At 38.5% G+C, this 10,511-nt stretch overlaps 1 long non-coding RNA gene across 4 annotated transcripts; it reads right to left on the minus strand.

The window, feature by feature from the left end:
* Positions 1 to 3,970: 3,970 nt before the first annotated feature.
* Positions 3,971 to 10,135, minus strand: LOC122001829. 4 transcript variants are annotated; one of them, XR_006117495.1, is made up of 3 exons: positions 9,343 to 10,060; positions 5,296 to 5,418; positions 3,971 to 4,378 (listed from the first exon to the last, which is right to left on the minus strand). It is a non-coding gene; the product is annotated as an uncharacterized LOC122001829 (long non-coding RNA). The 4 variants fall into 4 exon arrangements; XR_006117494.1 differs by lacking the exons at positions 3,971 to 4,378; positions 5,296 to 5,418 and adding exons at positions 7,723 to 7,899; positions 9,040 to 9,103; XR_006117493.1 differs by lacking the exons at positions 3,971 to 4,378; positions 5,296 to 5,418 and adding an exon at positions 7,723 to 7,899 and having other exon boundaries at positions 9,343 to 10,135.
* Positions 10,136 to 10,511: the final 376 nt, after the last annotated feature.

Genomic DNA, 10,511 nt, shown 5'->3' on the forward strand with positions numbered 1-10,511 from the left:
CTTCATTTTCTTGAGGGTCATTGGAAGTTGAAAGCCCCATGGAGAAAGTACGCACAAAGAACCCCCTCCGATGCCTGCACCGCCCTACGCTGCTCACACGGGACATGATGCTTCAAGCCCAAAGAGCGCCTCCTTCCCCCAGCTCCTCCTGTGCCAATGCCGGCGGTCAAGAAGGAGAGGGATGGTGAGGAATCTAGGCAGGGTCAGTCGGTGGTGTTTCGAATTGGAGCGGGCAATGTTTCCGCCCAATTATTTTATTTTAAATCTTATGAGGTGACGTCTGATTAAATGAGGAATAATTATGGGTATGAATTGGAGCGGGCGACGTTTCCTCCCAATTAATTTGAGTAGCATACCTTGAGAAGTGCTTTGGCTCTCTGAACTTGAGCAGGGTCGGGATTATCAGCGTACAAATCTTCTCGACCTGATCAATGTTTGTTAGAAAATGAGAAAAGAAAGATTAGAGTGATTAATTTTGCATTTAGAGTTTGAGAAAGAGCACTGAAGAAGTTGGAATTCTGATCTCCCTATTTGAAAATGCCGATTGAACACTTTGCCTAGTTCGTTGTATCAGCTGGATGAGTGGGATTTCTATGAGGAAGGGGATTGATAGATAGAAGAAAAAAACAAGATTTGGACAAGATGGATAGAATAAGAGATCCATAGTTTGTGTTTACTTATGAGAGAAAAAAAAAAGTTAATACAATAACTACTAAAATTTTATCCAACGTGATTATTGAGCTCGATCCTCTTCTATATCCAAAAATAACTAATATTAAAAAAATGAGAGTGATTTTGACTTTGATTCGAGACAAAATGATTCAGATGTAAGTAATACTTGAAGCTATGAATACCTTCATAGGAATCTAGTCCTAAATGGCTTCTATATCTGGATGTATTGGTATCATCTAAGTCGATTTTAGCACAATTTTGATACTAAATGGTGTTTCTAAGGAGATTGTGAGGCCATCAAAGTTGTTCACCGAACAACTTTATCAACTACACTAAGGAGAGTGTTTTGGAAGAATGGATTGGGAGGAGACCCAAGCCTGAACTTCTTCAGTAGTAGAGAGAGATGTATTAGATTCATATATGCAAGTGAACTTCTAATTTTAGTGAGATTAATACCAGTATGTCTAGGCGCTATCTAATAGTTAGAAAACCATGTCAAAGCTAATGGAAATAATTCAAGGTGAAACCAATCGTTAACAATATTTACCTCATGTATCATCCTGTTGACCAGAATGACCACAGGATGATCAATCACTATGTGGCCAAAAGTGCTAACAAGAAATAATTAAGCTGCAGCTGAGGCAGGAGCAAAATTGCAAGTGCAGCAAATGGAAAATATATCCACCAAGTTCACAACCCTAGGACATTTGTTGTGCCAATTCCTCCCTCGCAAACACTAGAATACCAAAAATAAGAGACTAATTTTTTAGGGTCATCGAGTCTATCTTAAAAAATCTTGCACCACTGGAAATAAGTCATATTACAACCAAAAGGCCTGCTAAACCACCACAGAGTTGGGGTTGAGGTTGCTCTAATATTGTTTGTTGGAATCACTACTACTAGGACTATAAGCACTAGTCTAGCATTTTGAATCACCCTAATAGGTTCATATATATATGTCTCGCATGTAAAATCCATGTGTTGCTCTCCAATTGCACTTCCCTTGATGCTCTTTCGTATAAACCAGCAATCATTCCTTAAAATAAGCAACGACTCCAATAAATAGGGCAATCTGGCGAAAATTAGACTTGAGTCTGATTAGTCGGGTATGAGCCTCCTTTGACTAGACTTGAATGGGAGGCTAATGATACAATATATTATAAGCAGACCCAGAGGTGATGTGGCAGTCAATCAAAGTTAAGATGAGGTGACAACCAAGATCAAAGGAACGGATCATTCTCATCAAGGCTCAATCCTTCACTCCTCAACCCTAAGGCTTTTGATATAAGGATGACCGATTGAAGAGCTGGACGGACTTAAAGGATCTAGTGCTCCACTTGTAAATAGTCAATCGACAAAAAGGTCGAGCAGGCTTGCAAAGCTATACGATGCCCAGTATACAGTTGGTTAGCCTTACGATATAATTCAGTATAGAATCGGTCAGCCCAATAGTTGCTCAGACTTCCAAGAGTATGGTCGGTCAGTCTTAATGCGCCAGTCGAATGTACGAGACCTAGTTCTCCACTTCTGCAGCATCACTCTCAGCTTACAGATGTCAACCCTATAATACAACTTTCAGTATAAAGCCGATCGACCCACAGTCGGTCAGACTTATGGGACCGAGTTTCCTTTTCCTTGAGAGTCGGTCTTCCATCATACGGTCAGTTGGTCTTAGCGTTGACTGGACCTACGAGACTTGACTTCTCGTTACTTATTAAAGCTTCAAAATCAGAGTCTACGGGTATATAGCCTACCGACCCTAGGGTCAGTCGAATTTATGAGATTCAACTCCCCGTTCAAAGGTACAGAGCTCCTATTACATGAGATCGGTTGGGTTTATAAGGCTCTATTCCCGTTTCATTTATCTATGATCCAGGCAAATGCATAAGACAATTCTCATTATAAACCCGGTCGGACATAAATCCGGTCAGGTTGCCTCGATCGGCTAAAGATTCGGTCGGACTACCTCCTAGAGACAATATTGTCAAGAAATTACAACAAACTGTCAGAATAAAAACTATTCATCAGAGAGATTTTGATATCTGACACATACATGTAATGAAATCTTTTTATGAGAGTGACTACTCAGTTTCTATTATTATTGTGGAGGTTACAAAACACTGTTTATATACGTGTAACGAAAGATTCCTCGGAGGAAGGTTGTCCACCTTTCACTATCTGACATCTTCTGGCACCGAATATTCTTTGTCGCCTCATTATTACGGAGGTTATGAGAGACAATATAAAAGGGGGTTCTCTCTGTTGTTCAGGTACGAAAAAAATATCCTTATGCTCATATTTTGACATACACACCTACTGTTCATCTTTTCCATTTTTCACTTGGCCACGATACTGGCTTGAGCATTGGAGAGCTTGCGTCACGGACCCCTCCCTGATTCTTACTTTAACGTTTCCTTTGCCTTTTCTTTGGTATGTGTAGAGAAGGAGGAGCCATTTTTCTCTGGTTCGAGGTCTTCTCCTAATCAATAATAGAGCCACTAGCCTAGTGCCATCTCCATTATTTTCAGATATGGTCAGACTATTTGGCCAAAGAGTACTTAGAAAGGAGAATTTTTCTATGGGGTCGGATCGGTCGTCCCAGATTTAACATTACCTGATCTGATTAATTATTTTTCATTTGGAATGGAGAAATTTCTTGCCTAGTGTTTGAGTGTGATTTTATTTATTTTCTCCATCAATTCTAGAGAAAGGTCTAGGGAGGGTGGGAACTTTTTAACAAAATATTGCAGCATTTCTCAGTTTTGTATTGTACTTTGCTCTTATACGATCAAGTGACACTTAAAACATATACATAGACATCCTTTTGCCTTTTTGTTGTGTGATATACGCCAAATCTTCTGTCATTGGACATGAACAGCGTTGATTCTGGTGAATCGCCCATTAGCTAGCTAATTTTGTTGCTTAAATAACTTTTTTTAATCGAAATCTTGCATCAAGTCTTGAAATCAAACTAAGTTATAAACTACGACTAAGACTGATTGCTTCTTAATCGAAGGCTTCAACTAAATCACTAAGTAATTTACATGTAAATGAGTCAAATCTCTCATGAGCTATTCAGGTCTCGGTTCTAAAAAAATGTTCATTCAAATTCGTTCGATTAAATTAATGAGCTAAGTTCAAATCTGATTTCGAGTTCAAAATCATTATCGAGTCGAGTTCGAACTTAACAATAAATGATTCATAAATTCATAAACATATTCTTGCGAATGCGTTGGTCAAGAGACTCACGAACATATTGGTTGAGATGCTTGTTTTACAATATATATGTAAGAAAAAAAAGGATATTGGCTAAACGGGTCGCCTATGAGGACTGACCCGACCCGACCCAATTGCATTCAAATATTAGAATTCTCATAATCACAAATGCTTTCTTTGAGTTCTTTGCTCATTGGCTTTGAACTGATATACACTCACAAGTACTTCTCTCGACTACATCTTATTGCATGTACTTAAAGATCTTGGTAGATGCTACTTATGTTTTTGCCTTGAATGTTCTTTGTTCATTGGTTTTAACCATCTTCTTGCTTAAATCCCAAAGCTTTCTTACTAATTCTTCATACTTGACGTGGTTACTTTATCCTCCTCATTACAATCGTCGAAGTACTTGCTACTCATACCCTTGAGGTTAGATGCAATCTTTCAGGTCAACTCCATTATAGCCAGTGCACTTAGTAAGTTTCTTGTTCTGCAAATTAAAGAGAGTTTAGTTCTTGCCACAATATAGTTATGACATAGATCTATCTCAAGTAGTTATCTTATCCAAGGATGACTTTATATATCAATAGTGTATCTAGAAACAAAGACAACTGAAGCAGCAACTAGAGATGACAAAAATCTAAGGCATCCATAATCCAACAAGCTCAACTAGAAAATGTCTTAAAACAAGGAATTAGATGATTGTTATAGTTAATTAGCTCTGATTCAAAAGTATCAAAAGAAATGTAATGTAAATCAAACATTTGTATCCATAAATAACAATTATTAATAATACAAATGCACATCACACTTCAACCAATTAGAGAGTAACAAGGAGCAAGTCCAACATAGTCTTAAGCATCAATGCCAACTTGTGGAGTACATATTGTTTGAAGGAATGTATAATGAGTTAAAAATGCAAGCAATTTGAAGATATAATTTACCAAAGAAAATCTGAAACATAAAAATCCAAGGTACCTTCAGTAAAATGTTCTTCGTTAGATACTATCTTTCCAATCCTAGCCAAAGCCTCCTTTTTAAAGTGTTCTCATCCTTCTAGTAAAATACTTAGATACTGGTAAATATTATTTTGTATCATCAGTTTCATGTTTTTCAATTTTTCTTGAGAAAATTTATTTCCATCCATAAACTTAAATTGTTTAAATCATCAAGCCATTTAAAAGAAATTAAATGACGATCAACCATTTAGGATTTCTCGTGAGTAGACTTTCCTAAGCCACTAGAGTGTTGGCAGTGCAGTACCAAAAACCAAGATCACCAGGGCAATTTTCAAGGATCTTCTAATTAGAAAGAAGTGAAAACTTAATGTATTTACATATTCAATAAAGAGTAAATATTCAGTTGAAGAATACAAATACTTTAAGAACATTTTTAAAAAATGCTAACCTGTGAACTTTTAAAGAATTAGTGAGCCTTCTTGAGTGTTAGACCAAATTTCTGAGAAAGATCAGTTGACATAATTGCACGAACAGCAAAAGCTGTGTCCCACAACTGGCTTCCATTACAGCCCTTGAAAATTAATAATACGACAGCATAAAGGAACCACACATTATTCAGACACTATACATGATTCGAGGAAGTCAAAAAACTAATAAGATATTTTAATATAGAAAGGATCAAGACTTCTAAAGTTGAGGTAAAGCTTATACTTTAAAGCTAGCATCCCAACTTTTTTATGTAGACATTTGTTCTTCCAGGAAAGTGCAAAATTATCTCATAAATCTAATTGTAATCATCATTTGTAATTAATTGCATTCATCAGTATAAATAAATCGTCTCGTAACAACAAAGAATCTACAGCATCAAAACCATAGAGTATCCAGAAGGCACATAAAACAGATACGAGTAACTCAGAAAGGATGATAATTTTGATTAAATACTTCTTTATAAGCTGCAGCATTTACATCTCAACTTCTGGAAATAGGTTCGTCTAATGGGCATGCTATAGTTCTTGGTTGTTATGCACTTATGATGGATTGCCGATAATGAATCCTGTCGTTTGCTATAAAAATTGACAGTAATCAACTTCTTTAAAGACATATTTTGACTTACCTTGTTAACTGAACCAATGCAAATATATTTAGTATTCTCATCTTCATAATGAATATGCTAGATAGCAGTATCAATAAGCCTTCTCTCTCAACTTGCTACAAGGCAAATGCATTAAAATAGGTTCAATAATATTATGAAGGAATGGGCAAACAATGTCTTGTATACATGGATGTGGATCGTATAAATCTTCCTGAAACATACGTCATCAAGCCACAAAAAAAAAAAAGAGCATTTAGGATATACTAATAAGCATCACAACTTATTATAGTCACCAATTACAGAATTGTTTAATTCATTTTATGATTTTCAGGTAAATGCACTTTGTGCTTAAGAAATTTGAGGATAAAAAGGAAGAAAAAGGTAGACAGGATCACCTTCTAGTCATTTATGGAGGGAAAATGTGGACACAATTACCTCTATTAAGAGAGAAATAACCAAAGCAATAAAAAAATGAGTAGCGAGTGGGGCGGCAGCTTTCAAGAGTATCCCATTGAGGGTAAGCAGTTGACAAGAGCTAGATGATGTTACATGAGGAGGCAATTAAAGCCTATGGAAAGAAGAGACAGTAAAATAAATGCTACCACCATTAAGAGAGAACATTTAAGTCAATGATTCCAAATTATTGAGATTTACAACTAGATTAAAAAACCAATTGCTCTTGCAATCAAATAAGAAATAGAGGATAAGCCAATTTAATAAATCACTCATTTAGTAGCTTTGAAGATGCTCGGAAGAATTATGGAGCACAAAAAGTACCACATTCATGTGGGCAAGGCATCCATCATTATTTAAGTGTAGTAGCAAAATCACTACAAAAGTAATCAAGTAGAAGTTAGCAAAACATAAGCAAATTAAATAAGCTACTATTTTTTTTGAAGTTCAAAGATTGAAAGGATTAATTTCTAAACTATATGTTGCTTCATTAATATTTACACGCTTAATCAACGTTAAAAAAATATTTGTATTCTTACAAGAGTAGCTGCTTAAATGAAAGACATTTCTGTTTTTGAACATTCCATATACTCTTCAAATGGATGCAAGATTAGAGTTGATAGCTGACCACTGGCTAAAAGTGGGGCGACGACATTTTGCGGGATGATATATTTGGTATGGGTGACTTTGTGACCTCATGTGGATTAGTAGCATCATCATACGGGGGATGGATTGTGCACTGTAGTAGGCGGATACCCTCACGGACACTAGTTGCGGACGGGGAGATACCAGTGGATGCAATTGAGGATGAGCTGCGGCCAGGGCCTGCTATACTCTTGATGCAGATATTAGTGGGCCGATACTATCGAGATACAGGATGTGGATGGCGCTGGGATGCACATTTCATAGTGCTGGGACTGATGAGATCAGGTACATGGAGGTTGAGCACTACGATATTGGCGGCCTTCTTGGCATCTTCAGAGGCTAGTGTGATAGTGCATGACATTGATTGTGTCATGCCTCGGAGGAGTCACTGTCAGAAGAAATTTCGACAGCATATCCCCTGTACGGGTGATAATCTGAAACTTCCTACAATGCCCTCAAGGCCACATATATATTGACCAACACGGTCGGAACAACAACAATAAATAATCATGCAAACACCCACGCAGTTTAATAGTAAAACTAAACAAATACAACGATAAGAAAACCAAGTCAAAAATCCTACTCAACTACACCCATAAAGCTCAAAACCGATATCCTAATCCATTACACCCATAAAACACAAATCACAACGAACTCACCTCTTCTGCCATCCAGGCAGGAATGTAGCAAAACATATCCAATAAAAATAGATCGACAATAAAATAAACCATACAATATCCATAAAGCAAAACTAGTACAAGTCCAGATATTGCAATAAGAAATAAAACCAAAAGACCCAATAAAAATATCCTTGCGATCTGCAAGGGACTAACGACTGGAACTCCTTCGGATAGTTTCAACCTGAAAATAGTAAATATCCATGGGGTGAGTCAACTCCTCAGCAGGTAACTACTGATATGCATAATAAAGAAAATAACAACTAGCATTAATCATGCGTACAGTCTCCTAATATAAGAATAATAAATGCAATCGAAATAAACAGGAAAAAACTGTACTAACCAGGACCTGGTGTATGGTTAATAACCGAGAAGTATAGAAATTCTGTATGCATGTCAAACAAATGCACCAATATGCAGCATACAAGTGCAGTAAACACAAGCAATAAATGCATTAATGCATATTATGCCAATGACATGTTCTGGTCACCCCTACTCTTCAGTCAGCCATCTCACACACGATGGTGAGACCGAGTGGGTAGAGCTGTGACAACCGTGCACTCTACCATCACTGCTCCTGATGAGTGACCGAGTGGACGAGATGCTGTCAGAGTACACCTATTCTCCTACTCTAAATCATAAGTGGGAGAGCGCAATGCTCTCATCTTCCTGAGCAAGTCCAGAGGAGGGATCCCTGCCGGCTACCACGATGCGTCACACTACCCATGAGCGGACCAACGGAGCCAAACAGAGCAAATTGTCTGCCAGCTACCACGCTGCGTCTCCAGACCAGCGGAACCTAACAGAGCAAAACTGTCTGCCGGCTACCACGTTGAGTCACCGGACCAGCGGAGCCTAATAGCAGAACTGCCACACACCTGCCTGACATACCACTAACCCATGAGTGGTGGTGTGTGTAGATCTATGTAACTGGTGATGTGCTCAACAATAATGGAGCCGACTATCGCACAGCATGCAATCATGCGAGATGATGCATGATACTAAGCATGGGAATATTCTGAACCTATCCATCTCTACACAATGTGTACCATAGGACAAAGAATCAAATCAAAGGTACACGGATCAGATAAGGTATACAAACCTAGGTCGTGAACATAATGAAGCATGATTATGCCACTACCCCTATAAGCATGTATAATCAGGTAGGTACTAACATGAAGTGCATAACAAGTAAACAAAACAAACATGTAACAGGTATCGGGTAGTGACCAACCTATGCATATAAGAAACATAATCATTACTATTTGTTAAAAATATTACTATGCATATCAAATGACATATCTAAAACGATAAGTCAAAGTACCCGCCTCCAATAGAAAATCGAATCCAGAAATCCTCCGTCGAGACGTCCATCTCGAATCAAAGTCCTATAACGCATGATATACGGATTTAGCTAATTACATAAATTAATTAGCTAAGTCAAATCCCCAGCTAAAATCTAATACATTGATCAACTAGGGCTAACTTTGTTAAACCCTAATCGTTCCACTAATCGATTAGATTAAAATCTAAACCTAACCTTAAATCAAATTAAGAACAATTCATTACTAACATTCCCTAGCTTCCATTCCAGGTGTAAGCTACAACGAAAGAAAACACACCTTACCTAAATTCACAGCCGTGCTTGTTGATCCACCAAAACCAAAACTCCTGTTGATGCTCAACTGATCAGAAAGGAGGAGATGCGTGCTATCGTAAAACGGTGGCCGGAATTAGGAGAATCTAAAACGGCGACAATCGTTTCTCCTCTGTCAGAGTCTTCACAGAAATGGATAGAAGAGGTGGCTGAAGGAAGACCCAACAGTGAAATTAGGGCACAGAAGGGAACACCAAGGCTTGGGTTGTTGCTCCTAACCAAAGACCTACCGAAGCTTCCGGCAATCTAGGGCATAGGTACGCTAGCAACAAAGCACCGGCCGACTACAGTGATCGGATCTAGGGAAAAGTGAAAGGCTGCTGTCGACGGAGCCCTCCGTGGCGATCAGTGCGGTAAGGACCTCCGCGACGATGAGATGTCGGCAAGGGAGAGGAAGCTTCAGTGAGGCGTCGGTTGTAGGGCGTCGTGCTGCTCCGTGCGACGGCGGCGTCTTCGCAGAGGGCAGAGGGGTTTAGCCGGCTGCTGGTGCTCGGGAGAGGAGAAGAGGTGGTGAGTCTTTGTACTCGCGGGGAAGGGGAAGAGATAGGGTTGCAAAAACCCTCGGCCACGACTTTTGTACCGGAGGTAGGAAGAAACCGCCGCTTGCGTTAGGGCAGATCGGAGGAGACGACGCGAAGGAGGAGGAAACGACATCGGGCACGAGTTCGGTGGAAGAGAAAGAAAAAGGAAATAAAAAGAAAAAGGAAAAATCAACTTTTCCTCGTTTAAATGGGGTAGTCTAAACAAGCTTTTCCGGGGTCCAGTTTTATCCCTGTAATCTCATCCATACGGTCTCCGAAAAATTCTAGAAAAATTTCTAAAAATTCTAGAAAATTCCCTTATCATTATTCGTCATTTTTCGGTATTTTATAGATTGTATTTGGGAGGATGGTATAGTGAGAGCATGTGAGACTGATGTATTTTGAGAGGCTGGTACAATGAGAGTACATTGCATGTGCATGGGCTCATTAGAGTCCAAACCTCAGATACCCGACCGGATCTGACATTTCATCAAAGCCGACTGGATATCCTAGGACATGTAGACTTGTACACCTTTTCTTAATGATATATAATTTACCTTTGATAAAAAAAAAAATTAGAGTTGAACACAAAAACTTTATTGAAATTTATTAATTTAG

Source organism: Zingiber officinale, chromosome 7A (assembly GCF_018446385.1).
Source record: "Zingiber officinale cultivar Zhangliang chromosome 7A, Zo_v1.1, whole genome shotgun sequence".
Lineage (NCBI taxonomy): Eukaryota > Viridiplantae > Streptophyta > Magnoliopsida > Zingiberales > Zingiberaceae > Zingiber > Zingiber officinale.